Below are 25,455 nucleotides of genomic sequence, written 5' to 3' on the forward strand. Positions count from 1 at the left end.
CACCTCTTGGGCAGCCCTCGGGACCCTGGAGAAACCAAAGAAGCAATTCCCATACTGGCTAGCCAGGCTCAGCCGTCCAGTCTGTTTCTCAGGCCCCATCTCTGCAAAGGCATCTCACAGTGTCCTGAATACCTCCTCCCCTCACACTTTCCTCTCCACCCTTCCCTGCAGCTCTTCTTCTGTCTCTGTCTCTGTCTCTGTCTCTGTCTCTGTCTCTGTCTCTGTGTCTGTCTCTGTCTCTGTCTCTGTGTCTCCCCTCCTTTCTGGCTGGTTTCTGCTGTCTTTCGGCTCTCTTTGTCTGCTCCCCCTCCCTGCCTCTCCCATGGTGGCCACTGTGGGTCTCTTCCCGTGCCCACTGAGTCTCCTGCTCCGCATCCCTCTTCCCGTGTCTGCCTGGTGGTTGGAATGTCAGTCCCCAATCCAACCCAATCCAATCCTATCCTATCCATTCAACAAAAGCCCTGTTCATGGCAAAGGAGTTGAGCAGGAGACAGCAGGGTCTGGCCCTGTTGGGTCTTTGAGTGGTGCTGCCCAGGAGGGCTTGGCCTTGACAGGCAAGTGGCCCAGCTGCCCACTTCTCCTGGAGCCACCTTTGCGTGCATCCTGCAGGTGCTAGGAGCTACAGGAGTGTTGCCTTGGCCGGCTGCAGTGTTTAGAGATGGGTTCTCTTGCAGTGCGTGCCTGGTGGGCAGAAGTGCCTGGCTCCCTCCACCATGGCCCCTGGCCCTTGCAGCCCAGGAGGCACAGGGGACACAGAGTGAACACCCAGAGGTCCAGCAAGATCTCAAGGGACAGGGGATACTACAAGGCAAGGGAGCGGAGTTGGGGCAGGAGGGCTGGCCTGTTGTGGCAAAGCTAGGCAGGAGGCCCGCTAGCTTCACGGGCATCCGTGTCCTCGCAGAGGCACCTCAAGTTAGCCCTCAGTTGGCCACCAAAGGGCCTCCTCCTGCACATGACCAGCACAGGTAGCTTTCCCTTCCAGTCCCACGTGGACCACAGCAGGAAGAGACTGAGGCCTGCCATGGCAGAAAACTTGCAGGAGGCAGCATGTCCCAGTTTGCTGAGAGGATGCAGTGAGTGGTGTGGATTAGGCCCAGGCCTGGCTGTCGAAGAGGCTCACGGAAACGTGGCCACACTCCTGATGGACACAGTTAGCTGAGCACACACAGGGGAAACACCAAGTGGGTAGCACCAGGAAGCCTAGACCTCCAAGGCCAGTGGAAGGAAGGAAGGAAGGAAGGGAGGGAGGGAGGGAGGGAGGCAGGGAGGGAGGGAGGGGCAGCTCCCCAGTCCAGTGACACTCCCTCCAAAGCCTTGCTCCCATCACCCGTGTGGTGGGTGATTCCTCGTTAGTTGATTGACTGAGGGATGGGTGAAGCCTTCCTTTCCACTCAGGAGACTCTATGACCCGCACACCCCCAGCTTCCCCAGCAAACACCTTGTCCTCCATCCGGCAGCTGTGTGAAGGGATCCTTCATGCAGGCTGCAGAAGGTCCCTTGGCCTCAAAAAGCTGGAGCTCTGCCTAAAGAAGAAGAGGCCTGAGCCATGGGTGACAGCATGCTGAGAAACAGCGTGGCCCAGGAAGTGGCCGGATGCAGCTAGCTTGGCATGCTGGCTGGGCCTTGCGTGACATGTTCACCCTCTGGGGTAGGAATGGGCACACTGGCCTCCTGGGCGGCAGAACCACGAGGGGCATCCGGCGCAAGCTGCTGCTTATGCATTGCCAGCCATTGTCCTCTCTCCACTTCCTCTTCCCCTTCCTCTTTCCTTTCCCTCCTTTCTTGGCCATGGCTTCCCTTGGCCTTGTCACTCTTCTCTGACCCTTGCCTCCTCTCACTGGCTTTGGTCTTCATTTTTCTCTCTTCCCCAGAAGTGCATGGCATGTTGACTCAGTGGGGTCTACCATCCCAAGGGTCCCCCTGACTGAGGGTGAGCGTGTGTATGTCCGTGTGTGTGTGTGTGTGTGTGTGTGTGTGTGTGTGTGAGCACAAGCGCGTGCCTGTGTTAGCATGCCCGCCTGGAGCTTCAGCAATGCCCCCAGAGGCAGGCAGAAGGAGGTGGGCATGCCTGGGCTGGGGCGCTGGACAGGGCAGCCTTTGCCTCCTCCTCTGCTTCTCCCTCTGCTTCCTGGGGCGCCTCTCCAAGCCGCCTCAGCCACCTGTCTTTGGCCTGCCAGCCACCACCAGCACTGCCCTGGCAGTACTCCCTGGCTTCTGGGTCCCAGACTAGACAGCCAGTGGCTCCTGGAAAGCTTGGGGGCGGGATTCGCGGGAGGCGGGGCGGCGGGTTCCCAGTCCTAGCCAGTCACTGTCACCGCGGGACCTGCTGCATTCCTGGGACACACCCTGCCCGCCTCCTGGCCTCAAAGAGCAAGCACCCAGCCCACACAGTGAGCACCCCTTCGATAGCTCAGCTGGTAGAGCGGAGGACTGTAGACTGGGCACCCAGCCGCGGCCATCCTTAGGTCGCTGGTTCGATTCCGGCTCGAAGGACGTGCAGGAGGCTTTTGGTGCACACACAGGCACGCCCCCAAGGTACCTGGCCGCGCTGACCCCGCCCACCGCTAGTCCCCAAGCCTCCATGCATGGCAAAACCCTTGCTTGAGCTTCCAGCCCAGGAGCACACAGCCCAGCTGGGGCTCCCTCACTCCAGCACCCACTCCCCCCCTCACAAGCTCTTCAGGCCCAACAGGCATCCCCTGGCCTGCTTCCTCTTGACTCGCCTCAGCTCCTCCACTTTTGGCTGCCCTAGACTACAAGCTCCATCCCCACCATGCCTCCTCTAGCTTGCCCCTCACCAAAACACAGCCGCCCCTCACACCCGAAGCTTGTGCTCAAGCCACTGAGCACAGACAGGCCTGGAACTCCCACCTCTTGGGCAGCCCTCGGGACCCTGGAGAAACCAAAGAAGCAATTCCCATACTGGCTAGCCAGGCTCAGCCGTCCAGTCTGTTTCTCAGGCCCCATCTCTGCAAAGGCATCTCACAGTGTCCTGAATACCTCCTCCCCTCACACTTTCCTCTCCACCCTTCCCTGCAGCTCTTCTTCTGTCTCTGTCTCTGTCTCTGTCTCTGTCTCTGTCTCTGTCTCTGTGTCTGTCTCTGTCTCTGTGTCTCCCCTCCTTTCTGGCTGGTTTCTGCTGTCTTTCGGCTCTCTTTGTCTGCTCCCCCTCCCTGCCTCTCCCATGGTGGCCACTGTGGGTCTCTTCCCGTGCCCACTGAGTCTCCTGCTCCGCATCCCTCTTCCCGTGTCTGCCTGGTGGTTGGAATGTCAGTCCCCAATCCAACCCAATCCAATCCTATCCTATCCATTCAACAAAAGCCCTGTTCATGGCAAAGGAGTTGAGCAGGAGACAGCAGGGTCTGGCCCTGTTGGGTCTTTGAGTGGTGCTGCCCAGGAGGGCTTGGCCTTGACAGGCAAGTGGCCCAGCTGCCCACTTCTCCTGGAGCCACCTTTGCGTGCATCCTGCAGGTGCTAGGAGCTACAGGAGTGTTGCCTTGGCCGGCTGCAGTGTTTAGAGATGGGTTCTCTTGCAGTGCGTGCCTGGTGGGCAGAAGTGCCTGGCTCCCTCCACCATGGCCCCTGGCCCTTGCAGCCCAGGAGGCACAGGGGACACAGAGTGAACACCCAGAGGTCCAGCAAGATCTCAAGGGACAGGGGATACTACAAGGCAAGGGAGCGGAGTTGGGGCAGGAGGGCTGGCCTGTTGTGGCAAAGCTAGGCAGGAGGCCCGCTAGCTTCACGGGCATCCGTGTCCTCGCAGAGGCACCTCAAGTTAGCCCTCAGTTGGCCACCAAAGGGCCTCCTCCTGCACATGACCAGCACAGGTAGCTTTCCCTTCCAGTCCCACGTGGACCACAGCAGGAAGAGACTGAGGCCTGCCATGGCAGAAAACTTGCAGGAGGCAGCATGTCCCAGTTTGCTGAGAGGATGCAGTGAGTGGTGTGGATTAGGCCCAGGCCTGGCTGTCGAAGAGGCTCACGGAAACGTGGCCACACTCCTGATGGACACAGTTAGCTGAGCACACACAGGGGAAACACCAAGTGGGTAGCACCAGGAAGCCTAGACCTCCAAGGCCAGTGGAAGGAAGGAAGGAAGGAAGGGAGGGAGGGAGGGAGGGAGGCAGGGAGGGAGGGAGGGGCAGCTCCCCAGTCCAGTGACACTCCCTCCAAAGCCTTGCTCCCATCACCCGTGTGGTGGGTGATTCCTCGTTAGTTGATTGACTGAGGGATGGGTGAAGCCTTCCTTTCCACTCAGGAGACTCTATGACCCGCACACCCCCAGCTTCCCCAGCAAACACCTTGTCCTCCATCCGGCAGCTGTGTGAAGGGATCCTTCATGCAGGCTGCAGAAGGTCCCTTGGCCTCAAAAAGCTGGAGCTCTGCCTAAAGAAGAAGAGGCCTGAGCCATGGGTGACAGCATGCTGAGAAACAGCGTGGCCCAGGAAGTGGCCGGATGCAGCTAGCTTGGCATGCTGGCTGGGCCTTGCGTGACATGTTCACCCTCTGGGGTAGGAATGGGCACACTGGCCTCCTGGGCGGCAGAACCACGAGGGGCATCCGGCGCAAGCTGCTGCTTATGCATTGCCAGCCATTGTCCTCTCTCCACTTCCTCTTCCCCTTCCTCTTTCCTTTCCCTCCTTTCTTGGCCATGGCTTCCCTTGGCCTTGTCACTCTTCTCTGACCCTTGCCTCCTCTCACTGGCTTTGGTCTTCATTTTTCTCTCTTCCCCAGAAGTGCATGGCATGTTGACTCAGTGGGGTCTACCATCCCAAGGGTCCCCCTGACTGAGGGTGAGCGTGTGTATGTCCGTGTGTGTGTGTGTGTGTGTGTGTGTGTGTGTGTGAGCACAAGCGCGTGCCTGTGTTAGCATGCCCGCCTGGAGCTTCAGCAATGCCCCCAGAGGCAGGCAGAAGGAGGTGGGCATGCCTGGGCTGGGGCGCTGGACAGGGCAGCCTTTGCCTCCTCCTCTGCTTCTCCCTCTGCTTCCTGGGGCGCCTCTCCAAGCCGCCTCAGCCACCTGTCTTTGGCCTGCCAGCCACCACCAGCACTGCCCTGGCAGTACTCCCTGGCTTCTGGGTCCCAGACTAGACAGCCAGTGGCTCCTGGAAAGCTTGGGGGCGGGATTCGCGGGAGGCGGGGCGGCGGGTTCCCAGTCCTAGCCAGTCACTGTCACCGCGGGACCTGCTGCATTCCTGGGACACACCCTGCCCGCCTCCTGGCCTCAAAGAGCAAGCACCCAGCCCACACAGTGAGCACCCCTTCGATAGCTCAGCTGGTAGAGCGGAGGACTGTAGACTGGGCACCCAGCCGCGGCCATCCTTAGGTCGCTGGTTCGATTCCGGCTCGAAGGACGTGCAGGAGGCTTTTGGTGCACACACAGGCACGCCCCCAAGGTACCTGGCCGCGCTGACCCCGCCCACCGCTAGTCCCCAAGCCTCCATGCATGGCAAAACCCTTGCTTGAGCTTCCAGCCCAGGAGCACACAGCCCAGCTGGGGCTCCCTCACTCCAGCACCCACTCCCCCCCTCACAAGCTCTTCAGGCCCAACAGGCATCCCCTGGCCTGCTTCCTCTTGACTCGCCTCAGCTCCTCCACTTTTGGCTGCCCTAGACTACAAGCTCCATCCCCACCATGCCTCCTCTAGCTTGCCCCTCACCAAAACACAGCCGCCCCTCACACCCGAAGCTTGTGCTCAAGCCACTGAGCACAGACAGGCCTGGAACTCCCACCTCTTGGGCAGCCCTCGGGACCCTGGAGAAACCAAAGAAGCAATTCCCATACTGGCTAGCCAGGCTCAGCCGTCCAGTCTGTTTCTCAGGCCCCATCTCTGCAAAGGCATCTCACAGTGTCCTGAATACCTCCTCCCCTCACACTTTCCTCTCCACCCTTCCCTGCAGCTCTTCTTCTGTCTCTGTCTCTGTCTCTGTCTCTGTCTCTGTCTCTGTCTCTGTCTGTCTCTGTCTCTGTCTCTGTGTCTCCCCTCCTTTCTGGCTGGTTTCTGCTGTCTTTCGGCTCTCTTTGTCTGCTCCCCCTCCCTGCCTCTCCCATGGTGGCCACTGTGGGTCTCTTCCCGTGCCCACTGAGTCTCCTGCTCCGCATCCCTCTTCCCGTGTCTGCCTGGTGGTTGGAATGTCAGTCCCCAATCCAACCCAATCCAATCCTATCCTATCCATTCAACAAAAGCCCTGTTCATGGCAAAGGAGTTGAGCAGGAGACAGCAGGGTCTGGCCCTGTTGGGTCTTTGAGTGGTGCTGCCCAGGAGGGCTTGGCCTTGACAGGCAAGTGGCCCAGCTGCCCACTTCTCCTGGAGCCACCTTTGCGTGCATCCTGCAGGTGCTAGGAGCTACAGGAGTGTTGCCTTGGCCGGCTGCAGTGTTTAGAGATGGGTTCTCTTGCAGTGCGTGCCTGGTGGGCAGAAGTGCCTGGCTCCCTCCACCATGGCCCCTGGCCCTTGCAGCCCAGGAGGCACAGGGGACACAGAGTGAACACCCAGAGGTCCAGCAAGATCTCAAGGGACAGGGGATACTACAAGGCAAGGGAGCGGAGTTGGGGCAGGAGGGCTGGCCTGTTGTGGCAAAGCTAGGCAGGAGGCCCGCTAGCTTCACGGGCATCCGTGTCCTCGCAGAGGCACCTCAAGTTAGCCCTCAGTTGGCCACCAAAGGGCCTCCTCCTGCACATGACCAGCACAGGTAGCTTTCCCTTCCAGTCCCACGTGGACCACAGCAGGAAGAGACTGAGGCCTGCCATGGCAGAAAACTTGCAGGAGGCAGCATGTCCCAGTTTGCTGAGAGGATGCAGTGAGTGGTGTGGATTAGGCCCAGGCCTGGCTGTCGAAGAGGCTCACGGAAACGTGGCCACACTCCTGATGGACACAGTTAGCTGAGCACACACAGGGGAAACACCAAGTGGGTAGCACCAGGAAGCCTAGACCTCCAAGGCCAGTGGAAGGAAGGAAGGAAGGAAGGGAGGGAGGGAGGGAGGGAGGCAGGGAGGGAGGGAGGGGCAGCTCCCCAGTCCAGTGACACTCCCTCCAAAGCCTTGCTCCCATCACCCGTGTGGTGGGTGATTCCTCGTTAGTTGATTGACTGAGGGATGGGTGAAGCCTTCCTTTCCACTCAGGAGACTCTATGACCCGCACACCCCCAGCTTCCCCAGCAAACACCTTGTCCTCCATCCGGCAGCTGTGTGAAGGGATCCTTCATGCAGGCTGCAGAAGGTCCCTTGGCCTCAAAAAGCTGGAGCTCTGCCTAAAGAAGAAGAGGCCTGAGCCATGGGTGACAGCATGCTGAGAAACAGCGTGGCCCAGGAAGTGGCCGGATGCAGCTAGCTTGGCATGCTGGCTGGGCCTTGCGTGACATGTTCACCCTCTGGGGTAGGAATGGGCACACTGGCCTCCTGGGCGGCAGAACCACGAGGGGCATCCGGCGCAAGCTGCTGCTTATGCATTGCCAGCCATTGTCCTCTCTCCACTTCCTCTTCCCCTTCCTCTTTCCTTTCCCTCCTTTCTTGGCCATGGCTTCCCTTGGCCTTGTCACTCTTCTCTGACCCTTGCCTCCTCTCACTGGCTTTGGTCTTCATTTTTCTCTCTTCCCCAGAAGTGCATGGCATGTTGACTCAGTGGGGTCTACCATCCCAAGGGTCCCCCTGACTGAGGGTGAGCGTGTGTATGTCCGTGTGTGTGTGTGTGTGTGTGTGTGTGTGTGTGTGTGAGCACAAGCGCGTGCCTGTGTTAGCATGCCCGCCTGGAGCTTCAGCAATGCCCCCAGAGGCAGGCAGAAGGAGGTGGGCATGCCTGGGCTGGGGCGCTGGACAGGGCAGCCTTTGCCTCCTCCTCTGCTTCTCCCTCTGCTTCCTGGGGCGCCTCTCCAAGCGCCTCTCCAAGCCGCCTCAGCCACCTGTCTTTGGCCTGCCAGCCACCACCAGCACTGCCCTGGCAGTACTCCCTGGCTTCTGGGTCCCAGACTAGACAGCCAGTGGCTCCTGGAAAGCTTGGGGGCGGGATTCGCGGGAGGCGGGGCGGCGGGTTCCCAGTCCTAGCCAGTCACTGTCACCGCGGGACCTGCTGCATTCCTGGGACACACCCTGCCCGCCTCCTGGCCTCAAAGAGCAAGCACCCAGCCCACACAGTGAGCACCCCTTCGATAGCTCAGCTGGTAGAGCGGAGGACTGTAGACTGGGCACCCAGCCGCGGCCATCCTTAGGTCGCTGGTTCGATTCCGGCTCGAAGGACGTGCAGGAGGCTTTTGGTGCACACACAGGCACGCCCCCAAGGTACCTGGCCGCGCTGACCCCGCCCACCGCTAGTCCCCAAGCCTCCATGCATGGCAAAACCCTTGCTTGAGCTTCCAGCCCAGGAGCACACAGCCCAGCTGGGGCTCCCTCACTCCAGCACCCACTCCCCCCCTCACAAGCTCTTCAGGCCCAACAGGCATCCCCTGGCCTGCTTCCTCTTGACTCGCCTCAGCTCCTCCACTTTTGGCTGCCCTAGACTACAAGCTCCATCCCCACCATGCCTCCTCTAGCTTGCCCCTCACCAAAACACAGCCGCCCCTCACACCCGAAGCTTGTGCTCAAGCCACTGAGCACAGACAGGCCTGGAACTCCCACCTCTTGGGCAGCCCTCGGGACCCTGGAGAAACCAAAGAAGCAATTCCCATACTGGCTAGCCAGGCTCAGCCGTCCAGTCTGTTTCTCAGGCCCCATCTCTGCAAAGGCATCTCACAGTGTCCTGAATACCTCCTCCCCTCACACTTTCCTCTCCACCCTTCCCTGCAGCTCTTCTTCTGTCTCTGTCTCTGTCTCTGTCTCTGTCTCTGTCTCTGTCTCTGTCTCTGTCTGTCTCTGTCTCTGTCTCTGTGTCTCCCCTCCTTTCTGGCTGGTTTCTGCTGTCTTTCGGCTCTCTTTGTCTGCTCCCCCTCCCTGCCTCTCCCATGGTGGCCACTGTGGGTCTCTTCCCGTGCCCACTGAGTCTCCTGCTCCGCATCCCTCTTCCCGTGTCTGCCTGGTGGTTGGAATGTCAGTCCCCAATCCAACCCAATCCAATCCTATCCTATCCATTCAACAAAAGCCCTGTTCATGGCAAAGGAGTTGAGCAGGAGACAGCAGGGTCTGGCCCTGTTGGGTCTTTGAGTGGTGCTGCCCAGGAGGGCTTGGCCTTGACAGGCAAGTGGCCCAGCTGCCCACTTCTCCTGGAGCCACCTTTGCGTGCATCCTGCAGGTGCTAGGAGCTACAGGAGTGTTGCCTTGGCCGGCTGCAGTGTTTAGAGATGGGTTCTCTTGCAGTGCGTGCCTGGTGGGCAGAAGTGCCTGGCTCCCTCCACCATGGCCCCTGGCCCTTGCAGCCCAGGAGGCACAGGGGACACAGAGTGAACACCCAGAGGTCCAGCAAGATCTCAAGGGACAGGGGATACTACAAGGCAAGGGAGCGGAGTTGGGGCAGGAGGGCTGGCCTGTTGTGGCAAAGCTAGGCAGGAGGCCCGCTAGCTTCACGGGCATCCGTGTCCTCGCAGAGGCACCTCAAGTTAGCCCTCAGTTGGCCACCAAAGGGCCTCCTCCTGCACATGACCAGCACAGGTAGCTTTCCCTTCCAGTCCCACGTGGACCACAGCAGGAAGAGACTGAGGCCTGCCATGGCAGAAAACTTGCAGGAGGCAGCATGTCCCAGTTTGCTGAGAGGATGCAGTGAGTGGTGTGGATTAGGCCCAGGCCTGGCTGTCGAAGAGGCTCACGGAAACGTGGCCACACTCCTGATGGACACAGTTAGCTGAGCACACACAGGGGAAACACCAAGTGGGTAGCACCAGGAAGCCTAGACCTCCAAGGCCAGTGGAAGGAAGGAAGGAAGGAAGGGAGGGAGGGAGGGAGGGAGGCAGGGAGGGAGGGAGGGGCAGCTCCCCAGTCCAGTGACACTCCCTCCAAAGCCTTGCTCCCATCACCCGTGTGGTGGGTGATTCCTCGTTAGTTGATTGACTGAGGGATGGGTGAAGCCTTCCTTTCCACTCAGGAGACTCTATGACCCGCACACCCCCAGCTTCCCCAGCAAACACCTTGTCCTCCATCCGGCAGCTGTGTGAAGGGATCCTTCATGCAGGCTGCAGAAGGTCCCTTGGCCTCAAAAAGCTGGAGCTCTGCCTAAAGAAGAAGAGGCCTGAGCCATGGGTGACAGCATGCTGAGAAACAGCGTGGCCCAGGAAGTGGCCGGATGCAGCTAGCTTGGCATGCTGGCTGGGCCTTGCGTGACATGTTCACCCTCTGGGGTAGGAATGGGCACACTGGCCTCCTGGGCGGCAGAACCACGAGGGGCATCCGGCGCAAGCTGCTGCTTATGCATTGCCAGCCATTGTCCTCTCTCCACTTCCTCTTCCCCTTCCTCTTTCCTTTCCCTCCTTTCTTGGCCATGGCTTCCCTTGGCCTTGTCACTCTTCTCTGACCCTTGCCTCCTCTCACTGGCTTTGGTCTTCATTTTTCTCTCTTCCCCAGAAGTGCATGGCATGTTGACTCAGTGGGGTCTACCATCCCAAGGGTCCCCCTGACTGAGGGTGAGCGTGTGTATGTCCGTGTGTGTGTGTGTGTGTGTGTGTGTGTGTGTGTGTGTGTGAGCACAAGCGCGTGCCTGTGTTAGCATGCCCGCCTGGAGCTTCAGCAATGCCCCCAGAGGCAGGCAGAAGGAGGTGGGCATGCCTGGGCTGGGGCGCTGGACAGGGCAGCCTTTGCCTCCTCCTCTGCTTCTCCCTCTGCTTCCTGGGGCGCCTCTCCAAGCCGCCTCAGCCACCTGTCTTTGGCCTGCCAGCCACCACCAGCACTGCCCTGGCAGTACTCCCTGGCTTCTGGGTCCCAGACTAGACAGCCAGTGGCTCCTGGAAAGCTTGGGGGCGGGATTCGCGGGAGGCGGGGCGGCGGGTTCCCAGTCCTAGCCAGTCACTGTCACCGCGGGACCTGCTGCATTCCTGGGACACACCCTGCCCGCCTCCTGGCCTCAAAGAGCAAGCACCCAGCCCACACAGTGAGCACCCCTTCGATAGCTCAGCTGGTAGAGCGGAGGACTGTAGACTGGGCACCCAGCCGCGGCCATCCTTAGGTCGCTGGTTCGATTCCGGCTCGAAGGACGTGCAGGAGGCTTTTGGTGCACACACAGGCACGCCCCCAAGGTACCTGGCCGCGCTGACCCCGCCCACCGCTAGTCCCCAAGCCTCCATGCATGGCAAAACCCTTGCTTGAGCTTCCAGCCCAGGAGCACACAGCCCAGCTGGGGCTCCCTCACTCCAGCACCCACTCCCCCCCTCACAAGCTCTTCAGGCCCAACAGGCATCCCCTGGCCTGCTTCCTCTTGACTCGCCTCAGCTCCTCCACTTTTGGCTGCCCTAGACTACAAGCTCCATCCCCACCATGCCTCCTCTAGCTTGCCCCTCACCAAAACACAGCCGCCCCTCACACCCGAAGCTTGTGCTCAAGCCACTGAGCACAGACAGGCCTGGAACTCCCACCTCTTGGGCAGCCCTCGGGACCCTGGAGAAACCAAAGAAGCAATTCCCATACTGGCTAGCCAGGCTCAGCCGTCCAGTCTGTTTCTCAGGCCCCATCTCTGCAAAGGCATCTCACAGTGTCCTGAATACCTCCTCCCCTCACACTTTCCTCTCCACCCTTCCCTGCAGCTCTTCTTCTGTCTCTGTCTCTGTCTCTGTCTCTGTCTCTGTCTCTGTCTCTGTGTCTGTCTCTGTCTCTGTCTCTGTGTCTCCCCTCCTTTCTGGCTGGTTTCTGCTGTCTTTCGGCTCTCTTTGTCTGCTCCCCCTCCCTGCCTCTCCCATGGTGGCCACTGTGGGTCTCTTCCCGTGCCCACTGAGTCTCCTGCTCCGCATCCCTCTTCCCGTGTCTGCCTGGTGGTTGGAATGTCAGTCCCCAATCCAACCCAATCCAATCCTATCCTATCCATTCAACAAAAGCCCTGTTCATGGCAAAGGAGTTGAGCAGGAGACAGCAGGGTCTGGCCCTGTTGGGTCTTTGAGTGGTGCTGCCCAGGAGGGCTTGGCCTTGACAGGCAAGTGGCCCAGCTGCCCACTTCTCCTGGAGCCACCTTTGCGTGCATCCTGCAGGTGCTAGGAGCTACAGGAGTGTTGCCTTGGCCGGCTGCAGTGTTTAGAGATGGGTTCTCTTGCAGTGCGTGCCTGGTGGGCAGAAGTGCCTGGCTCCCTCCACCATGGCCCCTGGCCCTTGCAGCCCAGGAGGCACAGGGGACACAGAGTGAACACCCAGAGGTCCAGCAAGATCTCAAGGGACAGGGGATACTACAAGGCAAGGGAGCGGAGTTGGGGCAGGAGGGCTGGCCTGTTGTGGCAAAGCTAGGCAGGAGGCCCGCTAGCTTCACGGGCATCCGTGTCCTCGCAGAGGCACCTCAAGTTAGCCCTCAGTTGGCCACCAAAGGGCCTCCTCCTGCACATGACCAGCACAGGTAGCTTTCCCTTCCAGTCCCACGTGGACCACAGCAGGAAGAGACTGAGGCCTGCCATGGCAGAAAACTTGCAGGAGGCAGCATGTCCCAGTTTGCTGAGAGGATGCAGTGAGTGGTGTGGATTAGGCCCAGGCCTGGCTGTCGAAGAGGCTCACGGAAACGTGGCCACACTCCTGATGGACACAGTTAGCTGAGCACACACAGGGGAAACACCAAGTGGGTAGCACCAGGAAGCCTAGACCTCCAAGGCCAGTGGAAGGAAGGAAGGAAGGAAGGGAGGGAGGGAGGGAGGGAGGCAGGGAGGGAGGGAGGGGCAGCTCCCCAGTCCAGTGACACTCCCTCCAAAGCCTTGCTCCCATCACCCGTGTGGTGGGTGATTCCTCGTTAGTTGATTGACTGAGGGATGGGTGAAGCCTTCCTTTCCACTCAGGAGACTCTATGACCCGCACACCCCCAGCTTCCCCAGCAAACACCTTGTCCTCCATCCGGCAGCTGTGTGAAGGGATCCTTCATGCAGGCTGCAGAAGGTCCCTTGGCCTCAAAAAGCTGGAGCTCTGCCTAAAGAAGAAGAGGCCTGAGCCATGGGTGACAGCATGCTGAGAAACAGCGTGGCCCAGGAAGTGGCCGGATGCAGCTAGCTTGGCATGCTGGCTGGGCCTTGCGTGACATGTTCACCCTCTGGGGTAGGAATGGGCACACTGGCCTCCTGGGCGGCAGAACCACGAGGGGCATCCGGCGCAAGCTGCTGCTTATGCATTGCCAGCCATTGTCCTCTCTCCACTTCCTCTTCCCCTTCCTCTTTCCTTTCCCTCCTTTCTTGGCCATGGCTTCCCTTGGCCTTGTCACTCTTCTCTGACCCTTGCCTCCTCTCACTGGCTTTGGTCTTCATTTTTCTCTCTTCCCCAGAAGTGCATGGCATGTTGACTCAGTGGGGTCTACCATCCCAAGGGTCCCCCTGACTGAGGGTGAGCGTGTGTATGTCCGTGTGTGTGTGTGTGTGTGTGTGTGTGTGTGTGTGTGTGAGCACAAGCGCGTGCCTGTGTTAGCATGCCCGCCTGGAGCTTCAGCAATGCCCCCAGAGGCAGGCAGAAGGAGGTGGGCATGCCTGGGCTGGGGCGCTGGACAGGGCAGCCTTTGCCTCCTCCTCTGCTTCTCCCTCTGCTTCCTGGGGCGCCTCTCCAAGCCGCCTCAGCCACCTGTCTTTGGCCTGCCAGCCACCACCAGCACTGCCCTGGCAGTACTCCCTGGCTTCTGGGTCCCAGACTAGACAGCCAGTGGCTCCTGGAAAGCTTGGGGGCGGGATTCGCGGGAGGCGGGGCGGCGGGTTCCCAGTCCTAGCCAGTCACTGTCACCGCGGGACCTGCTGCATTCCTGGGACACACCCTGCCCGCCTCCTGGCCTCAAAGAGCAAGCACCCAGCCCACACAGTGAGCACCCCTTCGATAGCTCAGCTGGTAGAGCGGAGGACTGTAGACTGGGCACCCAGCCGCGGCCATCCTTAGGTCGCTGGTTCGATTCCGGCTCGAAGGACGTGCAGGAGGCTTTTGGTGCACACACAGGCACGCCCCCAAGGTACCTGGCCGCGCTGACCCCGCCCACCGCTAGTCCCCAAGCCTCCATGCATGGCAAAACCCTTGCTTGAGCTTCCAGCCCAGGAGCACACAGCCCAGCTGGGGCTCCCTCACTCCAGCACCCACTCCCCCCCTCACAAGCTCTTCAGGCCCAACAGGCATCCCCTGGCCTGCTTCCTCTTGACTCGCCTCAGCTCCTCCACTTTTGGCTGCCCTAGACTACAAGCTCCATCCCCACCATGCCTCCTCTAGCTTGCCCCTCACCAAAACACAGCCGCCCCTCACACCCGAAGCTTGTGCTCAAGCCACTGAGCACAGACAGGCCTGGAACTCCCACCTCTTGGGCAGCCCTCGGGACCCTGGAGAAACCAAAGAAGCAATTCCCATACTGGCTAGCCAGGCTCAGCCGTCCAGTCTGTTTCTCAGGCCCCATCTCTGCAAAGGCATCTCACAGTGTCCTGAATACCTCCTCCCCTCACACTTTCCTCTCCACCCTTCCCTGCAGCTCTTCTTCTGTCTCTGTCTCTGTCTCTGTCTCTGTCTCTGTCTCTGTCTCTGTCTCTGTCTCTGTGTCTCCCCTCCTTTCTGGCTGGTTTCTGCTGTCTTTCGGCTCTCTTTGTCTGCTCCCCCTCCCTGCCTCTCCCATGGTGGCCACTGTGGGTCTCTTCCCGTGCCCACTGAGTCTCCTGCTCCGCATCCCTCTTCCCGTGTCTGCCTGGTGGTTGGAATGTCAGTCCCCAATCCAACCCAATCCAATCCTATCCTATCCATTCAACAAAAGCCCTGTTCATGGCAAAGGAGTTGAGCAGGAGACAGCAGGGTCTGGCCCTGTTGGGTCTTTGAGTGGTGCTGCCCAGGAGGGCTTGGCCTTGACAGGCAAGTGGCCCAGCTGCCCACTTCTCCTGGAGCCACCTTTGCGTGCATCCTGCAGGTGCTAGGAGCTACAGGAGTGTTGCCTTGGCCGGCTGCAGTGTTTAGAGATGGGTTCTCTTGCAGTGCGTGCCTGGTGGGCAGAAGTGCCTGGCTCCCTCCACCATGGCCCCTGGCCCTTGCAGCCCAGGAGGCACAGGGGACACAGAGTGAACACCCAGAGGTCCAGCAAGATCTCAAGGGACAGGGGATACTACAAGGCAAGGGAGCGGAGTTGGGGCAGGAGGGCTGGCCTGTTGTGGCAAAGCTAGGCAGGAGGCCCGCTAGCTTCACGGGCATCCGTGTCCTCGCAGAGGCACCTCAAGTTAGCCCTCAGTTGGCCACCAAAGGGCCTCCTCCTGCACATGACCAGCACAGGTAGCTTTCCCTTCCAGTCCCACGTGGACCACAGCAGGAAGAGACTGAGGCCTGCCATGGCAGAAAACTTGCAGGAGGCAGCATGTCCCAGTTTGCTGAGAGGATGCAGTGAGTGGTGTGGATTAGGCCCAGGCCTGGCTGTCGAAGAGGCTCACGGAAACGTGGCCACACTCCTGATGGACACAGTTAGCTGAGCACACACAGGGGAAACACCAAGTGGGTAGCACCAGGAAGCCTAGACCTCCAAGGCCAGTGGAAGGAAGGAAGGAAGGAAGGGAGGGAGGGAGGGAGGGAGGCAGGGAGGGAGGGAGGGGCAGCTCCCCAGTCCAGTGACACTCCCTCCAAAGCCTTGCTCCCATCACCCGTGTGGTGGGTGATTCCTCGTTAGTTGATTGACTGAGGGATGGGTGAAGCCTTCCTTTCCACTCAGGAGACTCTATGACCCGCACACCCCCAGCTTCCCCAGCAAACACCTTGTCCTCCATCCGGCAGCTGTGTGAAGGGATCCTTCATGCAGGCTGCAGAAGGTCCCTTGGCCTCAAAAAGCTGGAGCTCTGCCTAAAGAAGAAGAGGCCTGAGCCATGGGTGACAGCATGCTGAGAAACAGCGTGGCCCAGGAAGTGGCCGGATGCAGCTAGCTTGGCATGCTGGCTGGGCCTTGCGTGACATGTTCACCCTCTGGGGTAGGAATGGGCACACTGGCCTCCTGGGCGGCAGAACCACGAGGGGCATCCGGCGCAAGCTGCTGCTTATGCATTGCCAGCCATTGTCCTCTCTCCACTTCCTCTTCCCCTTCCTCTTTCCTTTCCCTCCTTTCTTGGCCATGGCTTCCCTTGGCCTTGTCACTCTTCTCTGACCCTTGCCTCCTCTCACTGGCTTTGGTCTTCATTTTTCTCTCTTCCCCAGAAGTGCATGGCATGTTGACTCAGTGGGGTCTACCATCCCAAGGGTCCCCCTGACTGAGGGTGAGCGTGTGTATGTCCGTGTGTGTGTGTGTGTGTGTGTGTGTGTGTGTGTGTGAGCACAAGCGCGTGCCTGTGTTAGCATGCCCGCCTGGAGCTTCAGCAATGCCCCCAGAGGCAGGCAGAAGGAGGTGGGCATGCCTGGGCTGGGGCGCTGGACAGGGCAGCCTTTGCCTCCTCCTCTGCTTCTCCCTCTGCTTCCTGGGGCGCCTCTCCAAGCCGCCTCAGCCACCTGTCTTTGGCCTGCCAGCCACCACCAGCACTGCCCTGGCAGTACTCCCTGGCTTCTGGGTCCCAGACTAGACAGCCAGTGGCTCCTGGAAAGCTTGGGGGCGGGATTCGCGGGAGGCGGGGCGGCGGGTTCCCAGTCCTAGCCAGTCACTGTCACCGCGGGACCTGCTGCATTCCTGGGACACACCCTGCCCGCCTCCTGGCCTCAAAGAGCAAGCACCCAGCCCACACAGTGAGCACCCCTTCGATAGCTCAGCTGGTAGAGCGGAGGACTGTAGACTGGGCACCCAGCCGCGGCCATCCTTAGGTCGCTGGTTCGATTCCGGCTCGAAGGACGTGCAGGAGGCTTTTGGTGCACACACAGGCACGCCCCCAAGGTACCTGGCCGCGCTGACCCCGCCCACCGCTAGTCCCCAAGCCTCCATGCATGGCAAAACCCTTGCTTGAGCTTCCAGCCCAGGAGCACACAGCCCAGCTGGGGCTCCCTCACTCCAGCACCCACTCCCCCCCTCACAAGCTCTTCAGGCCCAACAGGCATCCCCTGGCCTGCTTCCTCTTGACTCGCCTCAGCTCCTCCACTTTTGGCTGCCCTAGACTACAAGCTCCATCCCCACCATGCCTCCTCTAGCTTGCCCCTCACCAAAACACAGCCGCCCCTCACACCCGAAGCTTGTGCTCAAGCCACTGAGCACAGACAGGCCTGGAACTCCCACCTCTTGGGCAGCCCTCGGGACCCTGGAGAAACCAAAGAAGCAATTCCCATACTGGCTAGCCAGGCTCAGCCGTCCAGTCTGTTTCTCAGGCCCCATCTCTGCAAAGGCATCTCACAGTGTCCTGAATACCTCCTCCCCTCACACTTTCCTCTCCACCCTTCCCTGCAGCTCTTCTTCTGTCTCTGTCTCTGTCTCTGTCTCTGTCTCTGTCTCTGTCTCTGTCTCTGTCTGTCTCTGTCTCTGTCTCTGTGTCTCCCCTCCTTTCTGGCTGGTTTCTGCTGTCTTTCGGCTCTCTTTGTCTGCTCCCCCTCCCTGCCTCTCCCATGGTGGCCACTGTGGGTCTCTTCCCGTGCCCACTGAGTCTCCTGCTCCGCATCCCTCTTCCCGTGTCTGCCTGGTGGTTGGAATGTCAGTCCCCAATCCAACCCAATCCAATCCTATCCTATCCATTCAACAAAAGCCCTGTTCATGGCAAAGGAGTTGAGCAGGAGACAGCAGGGTCTGGCCCTGTTGGGTCTTTGAGTGGTGCTGCCCAGGAGGGCTTGGCCTTGACAGGCAAGTGGCCCAGCTGCCCACTTCTCCTGGAGCCACCTTTGCGTGCATCCTGCAGGTGCTAGGAGCTACAGGAGTGTTGCCTTGGCCGGCTGCAGTGTTTAGAGATGGGTTCTCTTGCAGTGCGTGCCTGGTGGGCAGAAGTGCCTGGCTCCCTCCACCATGGCCCCTGGCCCTTGCAGCCCAGGAGGCACAGGGGACACAGAGTGAACACCCAGAGGTCCAGCAAGATCTCAAGGGACAGGGGATACTACAAGGCAAGGGAGCGGAGTTGGGGCAGGAGGGCTGGCCTGTTGTGGCAAAGCTAGGCAGGAGGCCCGCTAGCTTCACGGGCATCCGTGTCCTCGCAGAGGCACCTCAAGTTAGCCCTCAGTTGGCCACCAAAGGGCCTCCTCCTGCACATGACCAGCACAGGTAGCTTTCCCTTCCAGTCCCACGTGGACCACAGCAGGAAGAGACTGAGGCCTGCCATGGCAGAAAACTTGCAGGAGGCAGCATGTCCCAGTTTGCTGAGAGGATGCAGTGAGTGGTGTGGATTAGGCCCAGGCCTGGCTGTCGAAGAGGCTCACGGAAACGTGGCCACACTCCTGATGGACACAGTTAGCTGAGCACACACAGGGGAAACACCAAGTGGGTAGCACCAGGAAGCCTAGACCTCCAAGGCCAGTGGAAGGAAGGAAGGAAGGAAGGGAGGGAGGGAGGGAGGGAGGCAGGGAGGGAGGGAGGGGCAGCTCCCCAGTCCAGTGACACTCCCTCCAAAGCCTTGCTCCCATCACCCGTGTGGTGGGTGATTCCTCGTTAGTTGATTGACTGAGGGATGGGTGAAGCCTTCCTTTCCACTCAGGAGACTCTATGACCCGCACACCCCCAGCTTCCCCAGCAAACACCTTGTCCTCCATCCGGCAGCTGTGTGAAGGGATCCTTCATGCAGGCTGCAGAAGGTCCCTTGGCCTCAAAAAGCTGGAGCTCTGCCTAAAGAAGAAGAGGCCTGAGCCATGGGTGACAGCATGCTGAGAAACAGCGTGGCCCAGGAAGTGGCCGGATGCAGCTAGCTTGGCATGCTGGCTGGGCCTTGCGTGACATGTTCACCCTCTGGGGTAGGAATGGGCACACTGGCCTCCTGGGCGGCAGAACCACGAGGGGCATCCGGCGCAAGCTGCTGCTTATGCATTGCCAGCCATTGTCCTCTCTCCACTTCCTCTTCCCCTTCCTCTTTCCTTTCCCTCCTTTCTTGGCCATGGCTTCCCTTGGCCTTGTCACTCTTCTCTGACCCTTGCCTCCTCTCACTGGCTTTGGTCTTCATTTTTCTCTCTTCCCCAGAAGTGCATGGCATGTTGACTCAGTGGGGTCTACCATCCCAAGGGTCCCCCTGACTGAGGGTGAGCGTGTGTATGTCCGTGTGTGTGTGTGTGTGTGTGTGTGTGTGTGTGTGTGTGAGCACAAGCGCGTGCCTGTGTTAGCATGCCCGCCTGGAGCTTCAGCAATGCCCCCAGAGGCAGGCAGAAGGAGGTGGGCATGCCTGGGCTGGGGCGCTGGACAGGGCAGCCTTTGCCTCCTCCTCTGCTTCTCCCTCTGCTTCCTGGGGCGCCTCTCCAAGCCGCCTCAGCCACCTGTCTTTGGCCTGCCAGCCACCACCAGCACTGCCCTGGCAGTACTCCCTGGCTTCTGGGTCCCAGACTAGACAGCCAGTGGCTCCTGGAAAGCTTGGGGGCGGGATTCGCGGGAGGCGGGGCGGCGGGTTCCCAGTCCTAGCCAGTCACTGTCACCGCGGGACCTGCTGCATTCCTGGGACACACCCTGCCCGCCTCCTGGCCTCAAAGAGCAAGCACCCAGCCCACACAGTGAGCACCCCTTCGATAGCTCAGCTGGTAGAGCGGAGGACTGTAGACTGGGCACCCAGCCGCGGCCATCCTTAGGTCGCTGGTTCGATTCCGGCTCGAAGGACGTGCAGGAGGCTTTTGGTGCACACACAGGCACGCCCCCAAGGTACCTGGCCGCGCTGACCCCGCCCACCGCTAGTCCCCAAGCCTCCATGCATGGCAAAACCCTTGCTTGAGCTTCCAGCCCAGGAGCACACAGCCCAGCTGGGGCTCCCTCACTCCAGCACCCACTCCCCCCCTCACAAGCTCTTCAGGCCCAACAGGCATCCCCTGGCCTGCTTCCTCTTGACTCGCCTCAGCTCCTCCACTTTTGGCTGCCCTAGACTACAAGCTCCATCCCCACCATGCCTCCTCTAGCTTGCCCCTCACCAAAACACAGCCGCCCCTCACACCCGAAGCTTGTGCTCAAGCCACTGAGCACAGACAGGCCTGGAACTCCCACCTCTTGGGCAGCCCTCGGGACCCTGGAGAAACCAAAGAAGCAATTCCCATACTGGCTAGCCAGGCTCAGCCGTCCAGTCTGTTTCTCAGGCCCCATCTCTGCAAAGGCATCTCACAGTGTCCTGAATACCTCCTCCCCTCACACTTTCCTCTCCACCCTTCCCTGCAGCTCTTCTTCTGTCTCTGTCTCTGTCTCTGTCTCTGTCTCTGTCTCTGTCTCTGTGTCTGTCTCTGTCTCTGTCTCTGTGTCTCCCCTCCTTTCTGGCTGGTTTCTGCTGTCTTTCGGCTCTCTTTGTCTGCTCCCCCTCCCTGCCTCTCCCATGGTGGCCACTGTGGGTCTCTTCCCGTGCCCACTGAGTCTCCTGCTCCGCATCCCTCTTCCCGTGTCTGCCTGGTGGTTGGAATGTCAGTCCCCAATCCAACCCAATCCAATCCTATCCTATCCATTCAACAAAAGCCCTGTTCATGGCAAAGGAGTTGAGCAGGAGACAGCAGGGTCTGGCCCTGTTGGGTCTTTGAGTGGTGCTGCCCAGGAGGGCTTGGCCTTGACAGGCAAGTGGCCCAGCTGCCCACTTCTCCTGGAGCCACCTTTGCGTGCATCCTGCAGGTGCTAGGAGCTACAGGAGTGTTGCCTTGGCCGGCTGCAGTGTTTAGAGATGGGTTCTCTTGCAGTGCGTGCCTGGTGGGCAGAAGTGCCTGGCTCCCTCCACCATGGCCCCTGGCCCTTGCAGCCCAGGAGGCACAGGGGACACAGAGTGAACACCCAGAGGTCCAGCAAGATCTCAAGGGACAGGGGATACTACAAGGCAAGGGAGCGGAGTTGGGGCAGGAGGGCTGGCCTGTTGTGGCAAAGCTAGGCAGGAGGCCCGCTAGCTTCACGGGCATCCGTGTCCTCGCAGAGGCACCTCAAGTTAGCCCTCAGTTGGCCACCAAAGGGCCTCCTCCTGCACATGACCAGCACAGGTAGCTTTCCCTTCCAGTCCCACGTGGACCACAGCAGGAAGAGACTGAGGCCTGCCATGGCAGAAAACTTGCAGGAGGCAGCATGTCCCAGTTTGCTGAGAGGATGCAGTGAGTGGTGTGGATTAGGCCCAGGCCTGGCTGTCGAAGAGGCTCACGGAAACGTGGCCACACTCCTGATGGACACAGTTAGCTGAGCACACACAGGGGAAACACCAAGTGGGTAGCACCAGGAAGCCTAGACCTCCAAGGCCAGTGGAAGGAAGGAAGGAAGGAAGGGAGGGAGGGAGGGAGGGAGGCAGGGAGGGAGGGAGGGGCAGCTCCCCAGTCCAGTGACACTCCCTCCAAAGCCTTGCTCCCATCACCCGTGTGGTGGGTGATTCCTCGTTAGTTGATTGACTGAGGGATGGGTGAAGCCTTCCTTTCCACTCAGGAGACTCTATGACCCGCACACCCCCAGCTTCCCCAGCAAACACCTTGTCCTCCATCCGGCAGCTGTGTGAAGGGATCCTTCATGCAGGCTGCAGAAGGTCCCTTGGCCTCAAAAAGCTGGAGCTCTGCCTAAAGAAGAAGAGGCCTGAGCCATGGGTGACAGCATGCTGAGAAACAGCGTGGCCCAGGAAGTGGCCGGATGCAGCTAGCTTGGCATGCTGGCTGGGCCTTGCGTGACATGTTCACCCTCTGGGGTAGGAATGGGCACACTGGCCTCCTGGGCGGCAGAACCACGAGGGGCATCCGGCGCAAGCTGCTGCTTATGCATTGCCAGCCATTGTCCTCTCTCCACTTCCTCTTCCCCTTCCTCTTTCCTTTCCCTCCTTTCTTGGCCATGGCTTCCCTTGGCCTTGTCACTCTTCTCTGACCCTTGCCTCCTCTCACTGGCTTTGGTCTTCATTTTTCTCTCTTCCCCAGAAGTGCATGGCATGTTGACTCAGTGGGGTCTACCATCCCAAGGGTCCCCCTGACTGAGGGTGAGCGTGTGTATGTCCGTGTGTGTGTGTGTGTGTGTGTGTGTGTGTGTGTGTGTGAGCACAAGCGCGTGCCTGTGTTAGCATGCCCGCCTGGAGCTTCAGCAATGCCCCCAGAGGCAGGCAGAAGGAGGTGGGCATGCTGGGCTGGGGCGCTGGACAGGGCAGCCTTTGCCTCCTCCTCTGCTTCTCCCTCTGCTTCCTGGGGCGCCTCTCCAAGCCGCCTCAGCCACCTGTCTTTGGCCTGCCAGCCACCACCAGCACTGCCCTGGCAGTACTCCCTGGCTTCTGGGTCCCAGACTAGACAGCCAGTGGCTCCTGGAAAGCTTGGGGGCGGGATTCGCGGGAGGCGGGGCGGCGGGTTCCCAGTCCTAGCCAGTCACTGTCACCGCGGGACCTGCTGCATTCCTGGGACACACCCTGCCCGCCTCCTGGCCTCAAAGAGCAAGCACCCAGCCCACACAGTGAGCACCCCTTCGATAGCTCAGCTGGTAGAGCGGAGGACTGTAGACTGGGCACCCAGCCGCGGCCATCCTTAGGTCGCTGGTTCGATTCCGGCTCGAAGGACGTGCAGGAGGCTTTTGGTGCACACACAGGCACGCCCCCAAGGTACCTGGCCGCGCTGACCCCGCCCACCGCTAGTCCCCAAGCCTCCATGCATGGCAAAACCCTTGCTTGAGCTTCCAGCCCAGGAGCACACAGCCCAGCTGGGGCTCCCTCACTCCAGCACCCACTCCCCCCCTCACAAGCTCTTCAGGCCCAACAGGCATCCCCTGGCCTGCTTCCTCTTGACTCGCCTCAGCTCCTCCACTTTTGGCTGCCCTAGACTACAAGCTCCATCCCCACCATGCCTCCTCTAGCTTGCCCCTCACCAAAACACAGCCGCCCCTCACACCCGAAGCTTGTGCTCAAGCCACTGAGCACAGACAGGCCTGGAACTCCCACCTCTTGGGCAGCCCTCGGGACCCTGGAGAAACCAAAGAAGCAATTCCCATACTGGCTAGCCAGGCTCAGCCGTCCAGTCTGTTTCTCAGGCCCCATCTCTGCAAAGGCATCTCACAGTGTCCTGAATACCTCCTCCCCTACACACTTTCCTCTCCACCCTTCCCTGCAGCTCTTCTTCTGTCTCTGTCTCTGTCTCTGTCTCTGTCTCTGTCTCTGTGTCTGTCTCTGTCTCTGTCTCTGTGTCTCCCCCTCCTTTCTGGCTGGTTTCTGCTGTCTTTCGGCTCTCTTTGTCTGCTCCCCCTCCCTGCCTCTCCCATGGTGGCCACTGTGGGTCTCTTCCCGTGCCCACTGAGTCTCCTGCTCCGCATCCCTCTTCCCGTGTCTGCCTGGTGGTTGGAATGTCAGTCCCCAATCCAACCCAATCCCATCCTATCCTATCCATTCAACAAAAGCCCTGTTCATGGCAAAGGAGTTGAGCAGGAGACAGCAGGGTCTGGCCCTGTTGGGTCTTTGAGTGGTGCTGCCCAGGAGGGCTTGGCCTTGACAGGCAAGTGGCCCAGCTGCCCACTTCTCCTGGAGCCACCTTTGCGTGCATCCTGCAGGTGCTAGGAGCTACAGGAGTGTTGCCTTGGCTGGCTGCAGTGTTTAGAGATGGGTTCTCTTGCAGTGCGTGCCTGGTGGGCAGAAGTGCCTGGCTCCCTCCACCATGGCCCTGGCCCTTGCAGCCCAGGAGGCACAGGGACACAGAGTGAACACCCAGAGGTCCAGCAAGATCTCAAGGGACAGGGGATACTACAAGGCAAGGGAGCGGAGTTGGGGCAGGAGGGCTGGCCTGTTGTGGCAAAGCTAGGCAGGAGGCCCGCTAGCTTCACGGGCATCCGTGTCCTCGCAGAGGCACCTCAAGTTAGCCCTCAGTTGGCCACCAAAGGGCCTCTCCTGCACATGACCAGCACAGGTAGCTTTCCCTTCCAGTCCCACGTGGACCACAGCAGGAAGAGACTGAGGCCTGCCATGGCAGAAAACTTGCAGGACGGCAGCATGTCCCAGTTTGCTGAGCAGGATGCAGTGAGTGGTGTGGATTAGGCCCAGGCCTGGCTGTGGAAGAGGCTCACGGAAACGTGGCCACACTCCTGATGGACACAGTTAGCTGAGCACACACAGGGGAAACACCAAGTGGGTAGCACCAGGAAGCCTAGACCTCCAAGGCCAGTGGAAGGAAGGAAGGAAGGAAGGGAGGGAGGGAGGGAGGGAGGCAGGGAGGGAGGGGAGGGGCAGCTCCCCAGTCCAGTGACACTCCCTCCAAAGCCTTGCTCCCATCACCCCGTGTGGTGGGTGATTCCTCGTTAGTTGATTGACTGAGGGATGGGTGAAGCCTTCCTTTCCACTCAGGAGACTCTATGACCCCGACCACCCCCAGCTTCCCCAGCAAACACCTTGTCCTCCATCCGGCAGCTGTGTGAAGGGATCCTTCATGCAGGCTGCAGAAGGTCCCTTGGCCTCAAAAAGCTGGAGCTCTGCCTAAAGAAGAAGAGGCCTGAGCATGGGTGACAGCATGCTGAGAAACAGCGTGGCCCAGGAAGTGGCCGGATGCAGCTAGCTTGGCATGCTGGCTGGGCCTTGCGTGACATGTTCACCCTCTGGGGTAGGAATGGGCACACTGGCCTCCTGGGCGGCAGAACCACGAGGGGCATCCGGCGCAAGCTGCTGCTTATGCATTGCCAGCCATTGTCCTCTCTCCACTTCCTCTTCCCCCTTCCTCTTTCCTTTCCCTCCTTTCTTGGCCATGGCTTCCCTTGGCCTTGTCACTCTTCTCTGACCCTTGCCTCCTCTCACTGGCTTTGGTCTTCATTTTTCTCTCTTCCCCAGAAGTGCATGGCATGTTGACTCAGTGGGGTCTACCATCCCAAGGGTCCCCCTGACTGAGGGTGAGCGTGTGTATGTCCGTGTGTGTGTGTGTGTGTGTGTGTGTGTGTGTGTGTGTGAGCACAAGCGCGTGCCTGTGTTAGCATGCCCGCCTGGAGCTTCAGCAATGCCCCCAGAGGCAGGCAGAAGGAGGTGGGCATGCCTGGGCTGGGGCGCTGGACAGGGCAGCCTTTGCCTCCTCCTCTGCTTCTCCCTCTGCTTCTGGGGCGCCTCTCCAAGGCGCCTCTCCAAGCCGCCTCAGCCACCTGTCTTTGGCCTGCCAGCCACCACCAGCACTGCCCTGGCAGTACTCCCTGGCTTCTGGTCCCAGACTAGACAGCCAGGTGGCTCCTGGAAAGCTTGGGGGCGGGATTCGCGGGAGGCGGGGCGGCGGGTTCCCAGTCCTAGCCAGTCACTGTCACCGCGGGACCTGCTGCATTCCTGGACACCACCCTGCCCGCCTCCTGGCCTCAAAGAGCAAGCACCCAGCCCACACAGTGAGCACCCCTTCGATAGCTCAGCTGGTAGAGCGGAGGACTGTAGACTGGGCACCCAGCCGCGGCCATCCTTAGGTCGCTGGTTCGATTCCGCTCGAAGGA

At 60.1% G+C, this 25,455-nt stretch overlaps 9 non-coding genes across 9 annotated transcripts; all 9 read left to right on the forward strand.

Moving 5' to 3' along the window:
• The first annotated feature begins 2,399 nt into the window (after positions 1-2,399).
• On the forward strand, positions 2,400-2,493 carry Trnay-gua. The gene is made up of 2 exons: positions 2,400-2,436; positions 2,458-2,493. It is a non-coding gene; the product is annotated as a tRNA-Tyr (tRNA).
• Positions 2,494-5,259: 2,766 nt separating this feature from the next.
• Positions 5,260-5,353, forward strand: Trnay-gua. The gene is made up of 2 exons: positions 5,260-5,296; positions 5,318-5,353. It is a non-coding gene; the product is annotated as a tRNA-Tyr (tRNA).
• A 2,784-nt stretch (positions 5,354-8,137) lies between these two features.
• Trnay-gua lies at positions 8,138-8,231 on the forward strand. Its single transcript has 2 exons — positions 8,138-8,174; positions 8,196-8,231. It is a non-coding gene; the product is annotated as a tRNA-Tyr (tRNA).
• Positions 8,232-11,013: 2,782 nt separating this feature from the next.
• Trnay-gua lies at positions 11,014-11,107 on the forward strand. Its single transcript has 2 exons — positions 11,014-11,050; positions 11,072-11,107. It is a non-coding gene; the product is annotated as a tRNA-Tyr (tRNA).
• Positions 11,108-13,883: 2,776 nt separating this feature from the next.
• Trnay-gua lies at positions 13,884-13,977 on the forward strand. Its single transcript has 2 exons — positions 13,884-13,920; positions 13,942-13,977. It is a non-coding gene; the product is annotated as a tRNA-Tyr (tRNA).
• A 2,762-nt stretch (positions 13,978-16,739) lies between these two features.
• Positions 16,740-16,833, forward strand: Trnay-gua. Its single transcript has 2 exons — positions 16,740-16,776; positions 16,798-16,833. It is a non-coding gene; the product is annotated as a tRNA-Tyr (tRNA).
• Positions 16,834-19,613: 2,780 nt separating this feature from the next.
• Positions 19,614-19,707, forward strand: Trnay-gua. The gene is made up of 2 exons: positions 19,614-19,650; positions 19,672-19,707. It is a non-coding gene; the product is annotated as a tRNA-Tyr (tRNA).
• A 2,775-nt stretch (positions 19,708-22,482) lies between these two features.
• Positions 22,483-22,576, forward strand: Trnay-gua. The gene is made up of 2 exons: positions 22,483-22,519; positions 22,541-22,576. It is a non-coding gene; the product is annotated as a tRNA-Tyr (tRNA).
• A 2,786-nt stretch (positions 22,577-25,362) lies between these two features.
• Positions 25,363-25,455, forward strand: Trnay-gua. The gene is made up of 2 exons: positions 25,363-25,399; positions 25,421-25,455. It is a non-coding gene; the product is annotated as a tRNA-Tyr (tRNA).

This window comes from Perognathus longimembris, unplaced genomic scaffold (genome assembly GCF_023159225.1).
Source record: "Perognathus longimembris pacificus isolate PPM17 unplaced genomic scaffold, ASM2315922v1 HiC_scaffold_4240, whole genome shotgun sequence".
NCBI lineage: Eukaryota > Metazoa > Chordata > Mammalia > Rodentia > Heteromyidae > Perognathus > Perognathus longimembris.